Raw genomic sequence first — 21,299 nt, 5'->3', positions numbered from 1 at the left:
CATATAACCTCATTACAGGTTTGTGCTAGAGAATAAAACTCTGCTTCTGCAGTGGGAAGAGCAACAAGTGTTTGCTTTCTAGAATGCCAGCCCAAGCTTGACCCAGCAAATTGAATTAAAATCCCAGAAGTGGATTTTCTGTCACTGACATCTGCTCCCCAATCAGAATCGGCAAAAGCCTGCAATTTCTCTGTTCCACAGGCATTTAGCTTCAGGCAATAATTATTTGTTCCTTGCAAATACCTCATTAACCTCTTCAATGCTGCTTTTCCAGTAGATGTGGGCTTCTCTACCTGTCTACTTAAAATGGCCACAGAATTTGAGATATCTAGGCGAGAGTGATTTGCAATGTACAGAAAACGTCCAATTGCAGATCTATATTTCTCTGCCTCAGTTAATTGAGTTTCTCCTATATCTTTCTGAAAATCTGGTATCATAGGAGTAGAGACTGGTTTAGAGTCTTGCATGTTAATATCCTCTAGGAGCTTTTGAAATTTACTATGTTGGCTTAACAGAAAGCTACCATCCTTCTCCCTGTGTATTTCCAAGCCTAGGTAATTTGTTACTGTTCCAAGGCGTTTTAATGTGAAATGGCTTTTCATGCAGGCTTCAAAATCAAGCCTTTGTTTTTCTGTTGATGTGAACAGCAGCAAATCATCAACATAAATGCACAGATACATACAGCCTTGTTTGTCTTTCTTCACATATACACATGGGTCTGCTTTTCCTTTTTCAAAACCAAAATTCTGCAGTTTTTCATCTAATTTTTGGTTCCAGGATCTAGCAGCCTGTTTTAATCCATAGATTGACTTCTGCAGTTCACAGACCAGATTCTCCCCTTTTTCATAGCCAGGGGGTTGCTGCATGTATAATTTGTGGCCTAAATCACCATAGAGAAAAGCAGTTTGAATGTCATAGTGGTGAACTGACATTCTTTTGAGTGCAGCAATTTTTAACAGTAATCTAATTGATTCACCTTTAGTACCTGGTGCAAAAGTCTTGTCAGTCTAAATCTTTCCTTTGAGTGAACCCTTTTGCAACCAACCTTGCTTTATATTTCTGGATTTTGCCATCAGCATCCCTTTTCAGTTTGAAAACACAACTACAACCTAGACAGCGTTCATTGGGAGGTAGATTTACTGGTTTCCATGTATTATTTTCCTTCAAGGATGCTAACTCCTGATGCATGGCAGAATGCCAATTCTGTGCAATCTCAGGTGGTAAAGCATTCACTTGTTCTAAGGATTCAGGTTCTGTAAATATGTCGAAAGCCTTTACTGTTTCAGCCTGAAAACGTGATGGAGGAATGCCTTTATTACTCCTCTGAGATCTGCGAGGTAATACAGGGCTTAAATTTTGACTCTTATCACTTTCCTGAGAAGCATCTGTCTCATCAGACAGATCTTCAGTTTGCTTTTCTGGTTTAATGTCCTCACTAGGGAAAAGATCACTATCAGCAAATCCTTGATGTTCTCTTGTTAGATCAACTGGAGAGCTAGAATTTAATCTCCCCCAGTTTTGTTCAGCAAAAGAAGCGCTTTTGCTAATTATTAATATCTCTCCCGCTATGAACCTGTAGCTCCTTTGGCTTTGGTCAAAGCCAACAAAGATGGTTTTCTTTGTTGTGGGACCTCCTTTCCTTCTCTGTTGTTTTGGAATATGAACCCATGCAGTGCTACCAAACACTCTCAGTTGGTTTATCTTTGGTTTCACACCATAAAACAAACAGAATGAAGTGTCCTGAATCACAGAGTTATACCATCTGTTTTGTACATAATAGGCAGTAGATATTGCCTCTCCCCAATATTTAAAGGATAAATTAGAATCTTTTAGCATGCATTCCATCGCATTTTGCAAAGTTCTGCCCTTTCTTTCAGCAACACCATTTTGCTGAGGGGTGTGAGGGTTAGAAAGAATTTGTTCTATCCCCTTTTCTGCTAGGAACCTTTTGAATTTGTGAGAAAGGTACTCTTCTCCTCTATCACATTGGAGTGCAGATACAGGCCTAGGGAATTTTCCATTTGCCCATGTCACAAAACTTTTAAATTTCTCAAATGCCTCATCTTTGTGTTTTAAGATATAGATAAATGTGTATCTTGAGAAATCATCAATGATGGTCATTGCATACCTTGCTTGTCCAAGACTTGGAGCAAAAGGACCAATAATGTCAGAGTGTACATTTTCCAAAGGTCTAGTTGTAACTCTGTCACTGTGCTTACTCACGGGAGCATTTTGTGTTTTGCACTCTTTGCAAACTACACAATCTAAGTATTTGTCACAGGGTTTTGTCTTTAGGTCAGCACACAGCTGTGGCATTTGTGCTATATACTTGAAATTAACATGACCAAATCTTCTATGCATCAGGTGTACACATTGGTCATGATATGGAGTGTTGGCAACTGCAGCTTTGCAACCTGGCTTCCTTGCATTTTGCACAATGTACTGAGTCTTTTAACATGACAGTAGCACACAATTTCCTATTTTTACATCTCTCACAAGCATTTTTCTTAAATGTTATGATATACCCTGTTGCAGCTAATTGTGCCACAGATAAAAGGTTTGACTGTAGATTTGGAACATACAACACACCTGTCACAGTTTCTCCCAAGCAGGATAAATACAAGTCACCTTGTCCCATAATTTTGGTCACAGACCCATCAGCTGTAATGATTGCCTATCCTAACATACTCAGACGCACAAGCAGGAGCTTGAGAATATCTGGTTTATTAAAGAATAGCATGCAAATACAAAGAAAGCTGAGAATGAGCAAAAGTGCGCCAAATACAAACTAAAAACCCTCGGTACAAACGTAATCCCTCCCCTCGCCCAACTGCTTCAAATTCCCCACCCCAGGTGCTGGTAACGAGTTCTGCTGATCTCCTGGGAAGAAAACCTTGAACACACTGGATAACCCAAACACATTCCATTCCACTGAATACAGATAACAACCCCAGCAGAAGGAGTCTGCACAGCCCCTTCCAAACAGAACACGCGGCAGCAACTTGACATGCGAAACATTACGATGTGCAATGCACATTGAAACGGTGAACATGACATCAGCCAAAGATACACTTTGTCTGTCAGTTTTAGACAGTGACATCAAAGAGCTTGTGCAATTACATAAATGACAATTGGCCCCAGAATCTAACACCCATACATCAGAATTACCCTTCTCAGCAACCTGTGCAATTTGGGTTGTCTGAAGAGCCTTCTTCTGTGTTGCCCTTGTGTTCTACTTCTCTGTCTTCCTACTCTTGTGTAGCAAGGCACAGTCTTTCTGCAAATGTCCAGCTGAACCACAAGTGAAGCATCGCTGGCTGGCTAGTGCTGTTGCCTCAGCTTCTTTTCCTTTCTTTTCCTTTCTTTTCCCTTGTTTTCTGGTGCTGCAGCTTTCCAGAAGAGATGGCAGGGGGAGGGAAACTTTCTTCTCTCTTCTCCCATTCAGCGAGTAAGCACTGTGTAACATACAATGGGGTGAGTCCTGCTTCAGGCATAGCCTCCAGGGTACAAATCAGCATGTCCCACATTTCATTCAGTGAGGACAGGAGGTTATACGATTTTGTGAGAGGTGTAAATTCCTGTCCTAACAGCCAGGAACCACACTGAGACAAGGAATAGGTCTCTAGTGTTTATTTACTGCTACGTAACAGAGAATCCTAACAAACTGAAGAAGCGTGGGAAAACCCAGACATATAAACCCCAAAGACTAAGTCGGGCCCGATCTGTGTCTCTTTGAATGGCCACCTAATTCCTCAGTACTATGCATGCGCTTTACAGCCTGGATGGGAGCCCCCTGCTCGCCATCCTCACTCATGACAATTCCATTCCTCTCTCCTGCAACTCAACAAACAACTGCTGAATATAATTCAGGTGCTCAGGAAGGCTATCTCCTTCTGCAAGGTAGGCTTTGTACAGCTTTTTTGTCAGGGTAACTTTACTCCCTGCTGTTGCCTTTACATACAAGTCTCTCAAAGTGTCCCAAAGTGTCATGTTCATTGTTTCAATGTTTTGCATACATAGTAACGTTTCGCATGTCACTTTTCTGATCCGGGTTTGCTGGGTGGAAATTTCCAGCCGTGCCTGGCTGTAATCTTGCTGTTGCAACTGTGGAATGTTGTTTGGGCTATTGGGCATGTTCAAGGTTACTTTCTCAGGCCGATGTGGGTAACGGTTTTCAACACCTGGGAGGGGGTGGTTGTTAAGGGGGGAGCAGGGCGGGACTGGCTTGGAAGCGAGGGGTTTTAGTTTGTATTTGGCGCGCTTTTGCTCATTCTCAGCTTTCTTTGTATTGCACACTATTCTTTCAATAAACCAGTTATCATTTAGCATCTACTTGTGAGACTGAGTCTATTAGAATAGGCAAACATTACACAAAGTTGCTTAGCAGGCTGCATACCTCGCACATGCACTAGCTGATTGTCCTCAACTCCCAGGAGAATGGTGGCTCTAGCCCGCTCATACTGTCTAAGCCATTCAGCACTGGGATTTTGGGGGGTTTGCTCACCAATTGGCAGCCAAAGATTCTCTCTGCGAAGATACATTTCCATCTTCAGGGCCCAATTCAAGTAGTTGGTCTCTGATAGGCACTCAAGAGGCATTGCTGAGGGCTGGGAGGCAGCCATGGCTTCTTCCTTCTTTTGCAAGTAACCTCAGCTGGCTTCTTTGTCCTGTAGACCGGCAGTGGCTGGAAAATCTCCAGGCGGCTCCAAAGAAAATCTTCACAGGTCTTTGCTACCTGCCTTTAAAATTTGCATGAGGTGTGGAGCTGATCTCTCTGCTCTCTCTTGGGTTTCCCTGGGCTGCTTACTTGGCCAATAACCTGTCAGAGTGCTAGAAAGCATTTGGCCTGAGAGATCAGAAAAATCACACACCAGGCATCTCTATAAAAATAAATTTATTTACAGAAAGCCCAAAAACATATTTACAAGCTGTGCATTCACACGCGCTCAGAGAGGACTGGGAAGAGAGGCTGTGCTGGAAGGCTATGAAAGCAAAACTAAAACAAATCCAGGTAAGTTCCTCCCCCAGACAATGCAGCTTTTAACACCCAGACTGAGGACAATTAAGTTCAACCTCTTCACCCTCGCCGATACTTAAGAAAGTACTCAATTACCATGGTAACCTAGTGGCTTGGTCCATGCAAAAACAAAGAAATCCCAACACTCCCTTCCTCACTTTGAAATTGGCATGAGTTCTGCCATTTCATATAGTCCAAGTGATGGGAAGAAAAGGCAAAACTATTTTCTCTCCCCCCCCCCCCCAGTGTAGTGGTAGACATAACAGATGGAAGTTGTCAAGTACAACGGGGTATCAATGGAGGGCGCCTCCTACAAAATTCTGTCAATAGAAAGCACATGTCCTCTCTCAAAGACTCACCCGTGGAAAGTGATTGCATTTGCTGAGCCAGAATAAGTGGGAGAGGTAAAGCATCTTTGCCAAGTTCAAGAGTGGGTTGAAATCCAAACAGGAATTGCTTAGGTGAACTTCATTTCCAGCTGGTATCAGCATGGGAGACAAGCAGCTTAAGTCAGTTGGGTAGAAGAACTGTCATGAGTAAGGATGGCGAGCAGGGGGCTCCCATCCAGGCTGTAAAGCGCATGCGTAGCACTGAGGAATTAGGTAGCCATTCCAAGAGACACAGATCAGGCCCGCCTTAACCTTTGGGGTTTATATGTCTGGGTTTTTCCCACGCTTCTTCAGTTTGTTAGGATTTTCCTGTTATGTAGCAGCAATAAAACACTAGAGACCTATTCCTTGTCTCAGCGTGGTTCCTGGCTGTTAGAACAAGAAATCTTAGTCACAATAGGAGCTGAGTAATTTCGTGCTTCATTACTGCTCATATTTTGTCACATTCTCTCTCTCTTTTTTGCTTTTATTTTGAACATATTAGAAGAAGACCTTGGTGAATCTCATCTCATTCTGAGTTTTATCCTATCTGACAGCATCTCTTTAACTCTGGGCTCTTTCCAGCTCACATATATTCCCATTTTATATTTTCAGGTCATCACTAACATTTCTTTGGCTTCTTTAGCTTCCATTTTTTGGTGGTGTGGGGGGAGAATGTCAGGGTCTGAGAGGGAAAGTTCAACAGGCCAGAAACTAGTCTGGGTGTACTGGAGGCGTATCTGCGGTCAAGAGAAGGGGAGAACAGGTTTCCTCCTCCCTTACAATTCTCATGAAGGACTGCTTGCTTCCTTGACGTCCTCCTCTGCATGGGCCCATCCATGCAGGATCCTTCCCTCCCCCACCCTTCTCCTTCTTGCAATGTTCTCTTCTCCCAGTGGCCATCACTCTATCCTTCTTTCATTTTCTGCTTTTAAGTCTTTTCTACAAGATCAATTTTAGAAGGAAAAAAAAAGATTTCCCCAATTCACCAGAGAGGGAGAGAAGATAATTTGACTAGTCCACCAGGTCAGGATGAAATGGCCTTGGAGGGAGTCACCAAGGAGTGGAGAAAAGAGGGCATGGCCATCATAAGGCACACAAGCTAATGGGAGGCAGGCTGCCCTGGTGCCAGAAGAGGATAGAAAACACCACTTTGGATATGGAGAGGTAAGCACTGGTTGCCTTCAGGGTTGCCTGGGTTCAAGACAATGTTGTGCATTTATATCCTCCAGAACTGGCAAGGAGATCATCCTCACACTAGGACAAGCAGGAGGTATGGATGAGATTCAAAGTGCTGAGTTAATGTCAGCCCTCCCAGGTAAACCAGACAGGAAACATGATCAAATGAGCTAATTCTACTTTATTGTAAGGCTCCATTAACAGAATCTTGCAAGGCTGAAAGCACCAATCTCCTGCCCTCCCTATTTACCACCTGAGTAATTAGGATGGGGTGTCCCTAAATGTCTCCCTCTGTGTTACCAGAGTAACACAGAGAGAGTGTTACTCTGGTGCAGGATCCTTTCTCTTTTATCTGATTGTTCCCTAGTTGGCATCTCCCTGCCCCCCATCTTCCAAGGCCATCCTCATATTCCATCACACTTAAAATGAGCACCAAGAAAAAGAAAGTATGGTGGTTGAATTCCAGCAAGATGGCCCAGTCCTTGAGAAGTATTGCTTTGTCTGGGTCAGGCAAGAGCTGGGCAGAGTCCTGCTCAGTTGTTGTCAGATCAGAAGGCAGGACGTCTTCAGCTGCCTCCCTGCTTCAACCATGGTCCAGCTGGAGCCTGGAGCCCAGTCCAGCTATTTCAGGTGTTTCTTAAGTGGTGATCACTTGGAACATCCTCCTTCTCCTCCAAAGTAGGTTTACATGTAAAGTTCCCTGGCACCTTAAAGAAGGTTCTGCCTGTGGCAGTTTTCAGATTTCTGGGGTTGAAGAGGGAAGGGAGGAAGTAAGCCAACACATCTGAACTTTTTTCCAAACCAGTTTAGGTTTGCCATGAACGTGGAATGCTGATCTCCAGTCACACACGAATCCTTGCTGCCTATGAGCATCTCTTAAGCATTCGTGGATGGCAGTTGCAAGCTGTCTCAGTGTTAATCAACATTTTCTCTGCTGTTATCTTGAGCTTTGCCAGCTTGGATCTGAAGTATAGATGAAATTAAATTAAATTAATCTATGCATTAATTACCCTCCACCATCCTATCCATCCCCCCACCCCCAGTCTTTGCCTCAGAGGAGAAATAAGCAGTGCCAAAAATATATTAAAATGAAATAAAATGAAAGACTTCAATTATATTTTACAATAATGGGATGATTACAGTTTTTATGTTTGTATTAAATTGAGGAGAATTATGAGATATTTTACTGACATTTTATGCAGATAGCCCACAGCAAGCTAGGTAGCAGTTACATGCTGTAATAAATGTCACCATTTAAAAATTAATTGCTACACTATCTAACTTGCTGTGGGCTGCCTTGTTAAATATTAATGGAATATCCTGGGAAAAAAAGAGGGTTGTGACTTGAACAACTTATTTAGATGTAGACCCGGAGGTGGGGAAGAGCTGCCAACCCTGTGGGCTGACAGCTGGAGAGGGTCTTTTCTGCCCCGCTGTCCCGGGCTGAGCCAGTGCAGCTGGCTGGACACAATGGGCTTCCTGCCTTTTGGTCTTCCTGGTCGTTGGACAGCGCCACAAGTTTTCACTGCCTTCATAGGACAGTCATGGAGATGGATGTCAGGGCCCTCAGCCTCTCATTGTCCTCCAGGCGGTCTCTGTCCATAGCTTGCTCCCCAAGCATTTCCAAGCTGTGAATCTCCTCTCTACCCTTCTTTTTTCGTCCCTGAAATCTTGATCATGAAAAGAAGCAATAAGTTGGGATCCCATACCTAGGGCAGAGATGATGAGCAGCAACTGTTTTGAGCAGATCAACTTGATTCTCTCATCAGGTTTCCTTGTGGCTCTCGAAGGCAGCCCCGGCAGAGTGTGAATGACTAGGGCTAAGCTAATGCTTTTGGCCTGTTCGTGAAACCATAAAGACGGGGTCCATTCACCAGGCCCAGTGGTCAGGAGGTGTGGCTGAGCCTGTCCCTTGGTCATGCGGATTTGTGGTTGATGAGCCAGTTTTTACCCCAGCTGCTTCTTTCTATACATGTTGTTCTCCTGGTTTTTTTCTGTTTTCTTTTAACATCGGTAACTGCCCAGAGTCATGAAATTGAGATGGATGGCCAAAGACATTTAACTAATAAACAAATGCTCGTGGGGCTCTTGCGAATGCTTCAAGTGCGGGAGTGCCAAATCACACAGGGGCAGGGATGAGGAAGGTGGGGGCGCAGACCTTCCTGGAAAAACCTTTTCCTTCAGCAAAAGAAAGAGAAACCATCTGCCACCTTGGATTTAAAATCATAATATCATCCCCGGACAAAGAAGGCTCAGAGAAGGTATTATTTCCAGCTCCCTGAACTGGAGCAGAGGAAGCAGAGGGAAGGGGAAGGAGCCTCTTGGCAAAAGGAGAAGCCCACACAGGCTGGCATTCCTTGGGGGGAGGGCAAGCACCTGGTCTCAATGCATTTGTCCAGCTTTCTTCCGGGAGCTCGAGGATTTCCCCAGTTCCTCCACACAGGGACCCCGCGGGTGAGGCTGGGCCGCGCGAGCCCGACGGCCCAAAGTCTCCCAGGCAAAGTCTCAGTTTCTGATGTTTGGCTGAAGGGCTTAACTGCACTCTTTTTGATGTTAAGCTTGTACTGCGGTTCTTTTAGTAGATGTCGTTGATTGGTTTTGTAAATCACTTCTTCAGGGATCTCATTACCGATGGAAATTGCGTACAGTCAAATAAATATAGGCTGTTTGATGTTCTCAGAAAACGCCTGCCGGGAAAGAGATTCATACCCACCCCCCCAAGACTCTCCCCGCGCTTTGGGGCAGAGAAAAGCGACGCCGTCGCGGCTCGGGCCGTTCGACGGCAGCGCAGCCGGGGGCTCGGCTCCCGCGGGTCGGCCGCGCCGAGCGCCCTCGCCTTCGGAGCGCGTTCCGCAGAGCGCCGGCGCGCCCGGGCCGCCCGCGGGAGGAGCGGCGACTCTCACCAGCCCTCCCCGCGATGGGCGGGCGGGCGGGCGGCCGGCGGGCGGGCGGGCGGCCGAGCGGGCGAGCGCGGGGTCGCGCTCCCGGCAGCCGAGGCAGGCCGAGCCCCCCGAGGCCTCAGAAGCCCGCCGCATCCTTTCAACGCGCTGTTGGCCCTCGGGGAGTGGCGCCCCCGCGACGCGAAGCCCGGAGCCGGCCGCGGGAGGCCTTCGGGCTCGGCTGCCTGCGCGCGGGCGGCGTTTTGCCTCGGAGGCCCCGCCGCTTCCCAGGGCCGCGGCGGCTCATGACGCCCGGAGCGGGAGCGGCGGCGGCGGCGGCGGGACCCCGCGGGCCTCCAGCTGGGGAAGAGCGGGCGGAGGGAGGGCAGCCTGCCCGTGGGCCGGGGCCGGCCTGACTTTCGGTTCCGCCGCTCGGAATCGCGTGGTTGGTTGTACTGTTTGGGGCGCCTGCTTTTGCTGTGTTCGGCTTCGTATTTTTATGCGCTTGATCATTTTGTCAGCTGGAGTGGAAGCTCCAGTTTATATTAAGGGAGTTGTTTATTTTAGGCTTTGCAACAGCTCATGCTGTTTTATTTTTGTATTGTATATACAGTCTACTAAGTTTTCTTTATATTTTGCATGTTGCTCTAAAATGATGATATGACCGTTTTAAAGAATAATCAAATGCATGATTTGGGCGGGACTTTATAGATCCCCTGTTTAAAACCCGCCGGTGAGGGGGCGCCCACCATTGTTTTAGGCAGACGGTTCCATCTTTGAACAGCTTTTGCCATCAGGAAATTTCCGATCTTCAGCCTGAATCCCTTCTTTTAACTCCAGCCCATCGATCCCTGTGCTGCTCTTCTCAGAGAGCTGGTCACTGTTGTAACTAGTACTGTATTTGTAACAAACTACTTATGAAATCTCTATTGTGGGTCAGACATGGTTTGAATTATGATTTGGATTTCCAGATTAGTTTATTGAGTTGATCCAATTTGTACAGTCAATTCAATTTAGAAAAAATCCTTTTTGTGCAAGTGCAAAAGTTTACTGAACTGTTAAACTGAATTAGAGACAACCAATTTGATGTGTGGATTGAATCTGAATCTGCCATCCAGTCGACTCAGAGATTTGATCCAATCACTTTCTAATCTAATCAAAACTGCAAACTGAAATTTTACATAAGAGAACCTGGGAAAACTCAATGGAACTGGGGATTGGGAAATTCAAGACAGACGAAGGATGTTACTTCTTCATGTAGGATTTAAAGAAACCATAAGATTAACTTTCACAATAAATCATGATGGCCACAGATCTGTGACAACTTTTAGAGGAACTAAAAAAAATAGTAAGAAAAAGCCTATTAGTGGCTAAGTATGGAAAAGAATGCTTGGTAGAATGTTGAATGAAAAAACTATGGGTGGGGTGGAAAGGCATGTAAGATAATGATTGCTGCAGAATTGAGGATGAAAGATATATAATGTGCATAGAAAAAAAGATAATTGCAAAAAATGTAATCTGAGTAAGGAATTATGCTATAGACTTACAGAATTGTGTGGAAGTAATGCAAATAGGAAGTTTGTAAAAGGATGCTTAGTGGAATGGTAAAGTGAAAGAGGCTGTGGATGAGAGATGTAAGAGAATGCTACAGAAATGAAGATGAGAGAAAGATAATGTATAATGTGTACAGAAAGAAAAAGTTACAAGGAACATAATCAAAGCGAGCAAGGAATTGTTAAATTTAAAAGAGACAGAAGAAATGCTGTCTAACTTAATTTACCTGACAGAAGTGTTCCTATCAAGCTAATCAAATCAATTCTGTTTTTATTTATGTCATTAACCTCCACAAAGCAATTAGGCCTGAGTTGAGTAAAATAAGTAACGGGGGTGAGTTTAAAACAGTAATTTTAACTCAAAGAAAATTTAAAAATAAAAAGCTTCACTTAAAATACAAGCAGTAAGTCTGTCCTAAATTTATACTAGGAGTAAGCCATATCTAGTGGATCATAATCAAGCCAGTTCAGCTGGTTTGGGCTACTCTTAAGGCTTGTTTTACATGCAGCTCTCTAGAACCGGGCTACTTTACCTTTTGTCTCAGGGTTGATGCCTGGGAGCAGGAACTGTGCATATTGTTGGATGGTAGTATTGTATAGAAGGGGAGTAATTAGGGTTCTTTCCCTATAAAATGGCAATAGAGGAGGACCTGCTTCATAGATTCTCCTCATCCCAACTTGCAGGGACATACTCAGAATGGCTGGTGTATCTTCACTCTGCCTTTCAGAAGCACAGAGGTGGGGTGGGGGGAGAGGCATGGATGGAAGCCCTCTTCTGGCTTGGGACATGCGCTTGTTGAAGGTATGCGGTGGATGTCACAACTTATCTCAGAATGTCAGCCATGAAGAGCTAGCTTGGCATTCTAGATCAAGCAGGTGCTGCTTGAAAATCACTGTTGCTTGCTCAAAGCCCATTAAGAGTAAGTAAATAAGTGAAAGTCTTAGAGGTGAAAGTTTACCAGGAATTGCTTGCTTCCACATAGTTTGAAATCCCTCTTCAGTGCTAAAGGGGCTAAACCTGTAGGAAAAACTATCAGCCTTGGCTAGTAATTTAATATGAGCTGCCATATTCTGCTCTCTGTATTCCTGACTCAATGCTTAAGGTTGTATTGGAAACTTGGGGACTTGGGAGATTGCTCTGAGGAATTTGGATGGGCTAGGTTCGAGTGGTGCAAAGTTGGGAGATAGTAATTGCGATTGGAATTGTGTTAAGGGTTTTTCTGCAAAGAGTTGAATAGCTGTAGTTAAATATTGCCCAACCCTCATCCCAATGATAGAATAGTCACTGCATTCTCATGCACATTCTGGGTGACATAGTTACTATGGGTCACTTTACTGCTCTGGGCCTGGAAGGCCACCTCTCGGTATTTAAAGTATACTGCCTGTTCAGTGGCATTGCCATTGATAGACCAGGAAAACATTTTCATACTATTAGCAAATATCCTGATTTTGGTTTAGATAAATTAATTCCAAATTGGTCCGCTTTACAGTGCTGTGAAAATTGCTCACGCATCACTGAAGTCCTCTGTGGGTCCTAGAAAGCATTACTGCATCGTCTGCATATCATTCATTCATTCATTCAGTTTGTACTGCCACCCATCTCACTGCAAGTGACTCTGGGTGGCAAACAATCATAAAACAAATTAGCACAAGTTACCATCTCATTACAAAAATTGAAATACAGCTGCACAGGAGGATGTTATAATCTATGGTTGTTAACACAGCCAGGAGATGGGATCCTTCACACACTCAGGGCCCCAGGCCCAGGCACATAACCAGGTCTTTAGAGCGTTATGAAAGGCCAGCAGGGTTGGGGCCATCCTGATCTCTGGAGGAAGGATGTTCCACAGGTCAGGCACTATGGCAGAAAAGGCATGTATTCCTTGGCTGACAGGGCCCAGAGTATGCCCATCCTGCGAGACTGGATTGGACAGGTAGAAACAACTGGGAAAAGATGGTCCTTCAGGTAATGTGGCCCCAAGCCATGAAGGGCTTTAAAAGTGATAACCAGCACCTTGAATTGCACCCGGAAGCACACTGGCAGCCAGTGCAGCTCACAGAGTAGTGATGTTACAGGTACCAAGGAACTGACACCATTTACCACATGTGCAGCTGCGTTCTGCACCAGTTGAAGCTTCTGAATGCTCTTCAAGGGCAGCCCCATGTACAGCGCATTGTAGTAATCCAGAAGAGAGGGCATGAGTGAGCATGAGCAAGGCTTCCTGGTCCTGGAATGGGCACAACTGATGCAGAACCCAAAGGTGTGCAAAGGCCCTTCTAGATAGGGCTGCCACCTGCTCTTTTGGTCCAGGAAGACCCCCAGATTATGCACTGGATCTGTCTGAGGCAGATCCCCAGCAGAAGGTCCAAACAGCCAAAGACACTTGGTCTTGCTTGGGTCAAGCTGAAGCCTGTTGCTCCCCATCCAGGCCCCCACAGCCTCTAGGCACTGGGACAGGACTTCCAAGGCATCCCTCAGAGGCCTGGGGTGGAGATGTGAAACTGAGTATCAGCATACCGGTGATATCTCACCCCAAACCATTGGATGACTTCACTCAGCAGCTTCATGTAGATGTTAAACAGGAAGGGAGGGAGAACTGAGCTTCGTGGCACCCCACAAAATAAAGGCCATGGGCTGGACCTCTCTTCCCATTAATACCGACTGGAACTAGCCTTGGAGGAAGGAGGTGCAATCCACCCCCAACAACCAAAGCCACCCTAGAAGAATACCATGATGGTAGCGAAAGCCGCTGAGGGGTCAAGGAGAGCAGGGATGGATGCACAACTCCCATCCCGCTCCTGCCAGAGGTCATCCGAGAGCGCCATCAGTGCTGTCTCCATCCCATACCCCAGTCTGAATCCTGACTGAAAGGAGTCCAGATAATCCATTTCATCCAGAGTCCTTTGAAGCTGTAGTGTGTGACCACCTTCTCCACAACCTTCCCTAGAAAGGTATATATAGCAGTATAGCCATATTCTCTTTGGCTCACTTTTTTCTTGCTCTTAATGGGAAGATACCAAATCAAAATGTGCACTTGTGAAGTGATAAAGAGACTCTTCACTCAGTTTGCTTCTGAGGTCCAAGGTGACTGAGTCCGCACAGTCTTTTACAACATCCTGGACCAAATGATATTGCTGACAATGTAGCACCATAGAGCACAACAGAGCATCCCTGGCATAGAATAATCAAAGAGGGTGGTCAACAGACTTACATTTCAGCCAGGCCCAGTCAGTTTCCAGCCAAGGGATGGGCATCTCTTCAAAGACGGTACTATATCTTATCAGTCTGAGAGCTAGGGGCAGTGCATATTAGTAATGGGGGCCCACAAACCGAAAAGTAGTGTGTGGAGCCAGGAGAAGAGCTTTGTTTAACTTCATTTCACACTCCTTTTTATATTAAAACTATATAAACTAAAATGTGATGATACAGTAAAAACAATAAAACAGTTCCATAAAATAAATGGAATAAAACAAAAATGGATTGAAAATAGTCAGCCAATCAAAAATCTAAGCTATATTCATAGATCTCTTGACAGGAAGAAGCAATTCACTGGTACCATAAATGCGCTACATGAAATTACAAGATGTTTAAGGTATAAAATAACAGATTAATATCAGTGTTGTAGGGGTCACAGACCCCTATTAGAAGTACCGTAAGTACGATCCTTATAGTTAAATTTTAGTGTTAATAGTTTTACAGGTTTAACACTAAGAATTAACTGTAAGAATAGTATTTACTTCTAATATTAAGACTACGAAGGCTATAATGGCTCTACAGTGTAGTTGATAAAACAGTTATAAAAATGAATAAAGCAAAAACAATAAAAGCAGATTAAGCAATCTAAAGTGAAAGGTATAAACTAAGAATTGACGTGGCTAATGTTAAACTATAGATTTGGTTTATTTAATTTAGTCAAAGGGAAAAAGAATGCAAAACACAAAAAATCCAAGGATGAAATATAGACAGTGGCGAAGTTAAAGCGAAACATGCAGGCCCAGCCTTATTGCACTGATGATGCCCTTGGTTTTCCAATTGCCATAACCCCAGAGATAGTCTCTGCCACCCGATAGGTAATGTTTGACTTTAAATCTGATAAGGGGCCTCTGGTCTACTTGGGTCTTGTCTTAGGAGAGGCGTTATGAATAAATGTCAGGAGTCCCTGTAGAAAGAACAGTACAATGATGCATGTGCCACTACTCAGAAGACCCAGAAAGGCATGGATATGGCTGTTGGATCATATCTACCTTGCATAATTGCAGGCTTTTAAATGGGCTGAAGAAAAGGCCTGCCGGTGCCTTGAGGAAAGGTCACTGAGAAGGTAAGTTTGTTTACTGATACTCCATAGAAGTTCATGGTTTATTTGGCTCTTGCATATCTAACCAATGCTGTAAGAGATGGAAAAAGCCACAACCCCTTAGTTTGATTCCTGGAGTGACAGCCTTCTGAACAGCTTAGGCCAATCCAAAGACTGCTTTGGCAAACCCTCGCTTCTAAGGAAATAAAGCCAGCTTCAATCCAGAGGGTAGCATTTGGAGCACAAAACACAGTGGGGAATACCAAAAATCATCCTCAAGAATTTCAACTGTACTTTTTCAAGATGATGATGGTCTTTTGTCTTTATAGGGACATTCTGTGCAACATAAAGAAGTTAGCAGTTGTTTCCCCTTGGAAACCTGGAGGGCTGAGGGTATAAACTGGCCACCCATTTGATTTAAAAGGGACAAAGGTTGACATCTGGCCATTTTCTGTGGCCTGAAGAGTTTGGCACAGGCCGCACTCGGGGATATTGGGTCTGCTGCCTGAAAGCAATCCTACTGCCCAGCACTCAACTTCAACTCTCAGTGCCTGGCTATCAGATCCTCGGTGGCCCTGGGCTTCAGCTATTGTTGCTGAGTGCCAAGACAGTGTGTAACAAAGCTGCCCTTGTTCATGAACTTATGCCAATGTTGCCCAACATAACTCCTCAGCTGTCTTGAGATTCTTCCTTTTGGAGGGGGCACATTTTATTGCCATAGCTTGCAAGGTCTTTGCTGCTAAGATTATTTCTCAGTTTCTTTATGGTGTCCTGATCGGCACTTTGACGAAATTGAACACCCTAGAAGATGTCCAGTCCAAGTTTATAAGATCTATCCTTGCAGTTCCAAGAGGCACCAAAAATTCTGCATTATGGTTATAGACCAGATTGGTTTCTGCGGGTGCCAGAGGCTGGTACTACAGTATCTTACTAATTTCTGGTTAAAATTATTATTTTTTCCATGTGGTTCTTGGCTCCACTGGTTGTCAGAGACCATTTTAAATCAACCTGGCTAACAAGAGCTAATAGCAAATTCCAGTCTTTAGGTCCCTCTTTGGAGAACCTCTGCCCATTAGGGTTTGAAAATGCCAGGAGTCATCTCACGTGGGGAAGCTCTGTGGAGTCCCTGAGCACATGCTCCTTCCTGCTCTCTTTACAAGCAATCTTGGAAGACATTCATCTTTCCTATTTCATTTTTTAAAAAAACTTTATTATATTTTCAAAGTATAGATAAAAACATGAAAAGATAGGGAAAGATCGAAAGAAAAACTAAAAGTTCAGAAATAAAAAGATACAATAAGTGACTTCAAACTCTACAGCAAAGATATACATAAAGGATACATCAATCTCTTACTCCAATTTTAACCATAATAAACATTATTTCTATAGTCGATTTCAACCTAATAGTCAAAATACCTAATTAACACATCATTTTTTTCTCCAATTAAAAACAAAAACCCCAGAGTTCTTCAACAACAAAACATTTAAACTAAATATTATCTCCCATCCCCATAATCAATTTAGCCCTCTTTGCCAAATTCCCCTAATAATATCTTCCACCACTATACTTTAAAAAAAAAATCTTACAATACAATCAAATTATTATTTAAAACAAAATCTAACAAGGGATAAATTCTATTATACATTCAGATTTAAAACCTTTAACATTAAAATAGGCAACTCTTCCCAGTAGCTCTTATCATTCTTGAAAGAACGAAAAGTACCACACTTATGTATACAGCTTAAGTAACTGAAGTAATATTCCCATTATCAATAATAATATTTTCTAAAGCAAAAAGAGTAATCTAGGTATTCATCTTACTATGTATATAATTTTTTTTAAAAAATCCCCTTGTCACCCCTATGGGTGGTGTATGTCTTCCTCAGTCTTGGGCCCTCTACCAGAGGCCTGGGAGTTTGAGGGTTCTGTGTTCTGGACAGAGAGCTCTGATGTTGCTCCTGGGATCTGTTGGAGCCACTCTCCCAGCTTAGGAGTCACAGCCCCAAGCGCTCCCACCACCACTGGGACCATTTTGGCCTTCACTTTCCACATCCTCTCTAGTTCCTCCTTCAGGTCCTGGTACTTGGTTTGTCCAGCTTCTCATACTCCTTCCTGATGTTGCTGTCACTTGGCACCACTACATCTATCACCACCGCTGTCTTCTGGTCTTTGTCTACTACCACGATGTCTGGTTGAGTGGCCAGTACCTGCCTGTCCATCTGGATCTGGAAGTCCCACAGGAGCTTAGCCCTGTCATTCTCCATGACTTTCTGTGGAATCTCCCATCTGGACTTGGAAGGGTCTAGCCCATACACTGTGCGGATGCACCTGTACACAATGCCAGCTACTGGGTTGTGCCGTTCAGTGTATGCTGTTCCTGCCTGCATCTTACACCATGCCACTGTGTGTTGGACTGTCTCTGAGGCCTCTCTGCACAGTCTGCCCCTCGGGTCCTGTCTAGTGTGGTAGACCCCTGCTTCTGTGGATCTGGTGCTTAGTGCCTGTTCTTGTGCTGCTATGATCAGTGCCACAGTGCTGTCTTTTAGTCCAGCCCTTTCTAGCCACTGGTAGGATTTCCCAAGGTCAGCCATCTCAGCTATCCATCAATGGTACATCCCCTACAGGGTGCCTTGCCATGGCACTTCCTCTGCTTGATCCTCCTTCCATGTCTGCTCTTGCCTCAGGCATTCTCTCAGCAGCTCATCTTTAGGTGCCATCTTACTGATGTACTGCTGGATGCTCTGGGTCTCATCCAGGACAGTGGCTTTGACACTCACCAGACCCCGCCCTCCCTCTTTCTGCCATGTGTACAGTCTCTGATTGTTGGACTTGGGGTGGAAGCCTCCGTACTTTGTGAGGAGCTTCCGGGTCTTCACATCGGCAGCCTCCATGTCCTCCTTTGGCCAGCTCACTATACCGGCAGGGTATCTGATGACTGGCAGGGCGTATGTGTTGATGGCATGGGTCTTGTTCTTCCCACTGAGCTGGCTCTTCAGGACCTGTCTTATCCTTTGGTGGTACTTGGATGTTGCTGTCTTCCTTGCCTCCTCCTCATGGTTCCCATGTGACTGTGGGATACCAAAGTACTTGTTGCTGTTCTGTATGTTTGCTATGTGGCCTACTGGTAGTTCTACCCCATCAGTCTTAACTACCTTCCCTCTCTTTACTACCATCCAGCCACACTTCTCTACTCTAAATGACATCCCAATATCCTCACTGTAGATCATTGTCAGGTGGATCAGTGGGTCAATGCCTCATTCACTCTTAGCATATAGCTTGATGTCATCCATGTAGAGGAGGTGGCTGATGGTAATTCCACTCTTGAACTTGTATCTGTATCCAGTCCTTGTGATAATCTGGCTGAGGGGGTTCAAGCCTACACAGAACAGCAGAGGGGACAGTGCATCACCTTGGTATATGCTGCACTTGATGGCCACTTGTGTGAGCTGTCTTGAGTTGACTTCCAGTGTTGTCTTCCACAGTCCCATTGAGTTCTTGAGGAAGGTCCTGAGTGTCCTGTTGACTTTGTATAGTGCCAGGCGTTCACATATGGTCCTGCAGCTTGGCAGCTATGATGCCTGATAGGACTTTCCATGTTGTGCGGAGGCAGGTCATTGGCCAGTAGTTGGACGGTGTTGTTCCCTTGTGGGGGTCTTTCATGATCAGCACTGTCCTACCTTGTGTTAGCCAGTCTGGGTGGGAGCCTGCTGCTAGCAGCTGGTTCATCTGTGCTGCTAGGCATTCATGCACTGCTGTTAGTTTCTTTAGCCAGTAGATGTGGATCATGTCTGGGCCAGGTGCTGTCCAGCTCTTCATGTTCTTGACCCGCTGTTGGATGTCTGCTACTGTGATGGTGATTGGTTCCTGCTCTGGGAGATTCCTGTGGTCTGCTCTCAGGTCCTGCAGCCACTTTGCACTGGTGCTATGTGTGTTCTCTTTCTCCCATATGTTCTTCCAGTACTGTTCAGTTTCTGCTATTGGTGGCTCTGCTGTTACTATGTTGGGAGTACACCTTGGATGGTTCTTTGGAGAACAGGGCATTTATCTTCTTGGCCTCTGCTTCTCTGGTGTATCTCCTTAGCCTGGTAGCCAGTGCTGTGAGCCTTTGTTTAGCAGTCTCTAGGGCTTCAGATGGAGTCAGGGCCTTGTATTTTTTCAGTCGCCAAGTCTTGTCCTTAATCTCCACCCCCTTCTGTAGTTCCACCAGCTGACTAACTTCTCTCTGAGTTGCCTTGATCTTAGCCTCCAACCTCATTTTCCAGGGGGCATATGTACTGCTGTTCTTGATCACGTAGCCAAGCATCTCCAGGATTACAGCAGCTGCAGCATATACCAGTTTATTGGTTTGAGTTATGGTGGTAGCAGGGATTGTTGTGAGGTCTCTGTTGGCATCTTCTAGCATGATGGTACCTCTCCACTCATCTGATGGTACCTCTCCACTGAGCCTTGGTAATCAGTCTCAAGAGTTGACTGTAGCTAGTTTATCCATGATCTTTTGCCTCAAATCAGCTGCTGTGCTTTGTAATGGAGAGGGTGGCAGTGACGTTCCAGCTTGTGATGTTCCAGCTTCAGGTGTTGGTTGCACCTCCAGTTGTTCTTCTAGGTCTTCTTGAGTCTGGGATATAATGTGTAGTTGGTCTATCTCAAGTTGTGAGAGCAGCTTCCTCTTCACTGTGTTGAAGCGTTGGGTAACTAGCTGTTTCTCAGTCAGTGTGGATGCAGGTCTTCTGTCCATCCATAGCTCCCTCATGCGTTTCATATCTCCCCTCTCATTAGGTCTGCTGTTGTAGTAGCATTCCATCAATTCCAGGTTCTCTTGTCTCGTCCATGTATGGGTTGTATCTTACTACATTCTGTGTGTGTGTGTATGTGTGTATTATTTAATATCCTTATCACCTAAGATGAAGGTAACATCTTAGAGAAAACATTCATCTTAACCATTAAAAGGCCGTCCTGACAAACATATTTAAAATTATCCCACCTCAAAATAAACCAAGACATACTATCTTAACTTTATACAGAAAACTTTCCCCATTTGTTCCTCCATCTTTTCTTCTTCCCTTCTTAAAAATCCCAAATTTTCTTCTGGGTCCTTCCACCATTTTAGACCAAATTCTTTTTCTTCAGGTTCCAGCAGTACAGTACAGTACAGTACAATTCAGTTCAATTATTTTTTTGACCACTGGTCAAAACAAACAAGATAAAACCTACACAAAAGTGGCCAAACATTAATAAAATAGATTAAAATGTACAAAAATCAGTAAAAACATTAAAACAGTGTTATTGCAGCAAATACAATATTAGAAAACATTAAGAACTTTTGATAAAATATTCTCTTTGTTTAGCAGCAGCCCGTGCAAAGCTTGTTAATTTCCATAACAGAGTCTCCTTATCTAAATTCATTAGATATTCAGTTGTACGTGAATCAGGCCAAAATGATTTGCTTCCACGTGCTGAAGCGGAAATAGGGCAGTACAATAAATAATGGGTAAAATCTTCTGTGGTTTCCATGGAGCAAGGGCAGAAGCACATATTATATGGGATATTGTGAAATCGGCCCTCTCTAGTTGCTGACGCTATTTGCCAATTTTGGTTTTATTAAGTGCATACCAAGGGGCAATTTTATTTTGTGATAATTTAAATACATTTCTTTGGGCAAAGACATCCAGCACCCTCTTTTTAAATAATAGATTATGGTTTGCAGTATTTGAATTTAAAAAGAATTCTGGATAAAAACCAAAGGTACACATAGGATTGGATAGAAATATAAATCAACCGGTACAAGGAGTGGAGAAATTCATTTGCTCCAGGAGGCTCCGCTTGACAAGTCGGGAAGCAGGTAGTCAGAGGAGTGCTCCAACAATTATTCTAGCTTTATTTGGGTATGTGCCAGTTTCAGCATAGAGAGAGGGGATGGGGTACCATTAGGTACACCTAAAATAGTTCTGAGGAGCTTGTTTTGAAAGAATTCCGTATCATAAGGTCTTGAGATTCCCCATAACTCTAC

Source organism: Candoia aspera, chromosome 10, assembly GCF_035149785.1.
Source record: "Candoia aspera isolate rCanAsp1 chromosome 10, rCanAsp1.hap2, whole genome shotgun sequence".
NCBI lineage: Eukaryota > Metazoa > Chordata > Lepidosauria > Squamata > Boidae > Candoia > Candoia aspera.
Note: the sequence above shows the minus strand (reverse complement) of the source record.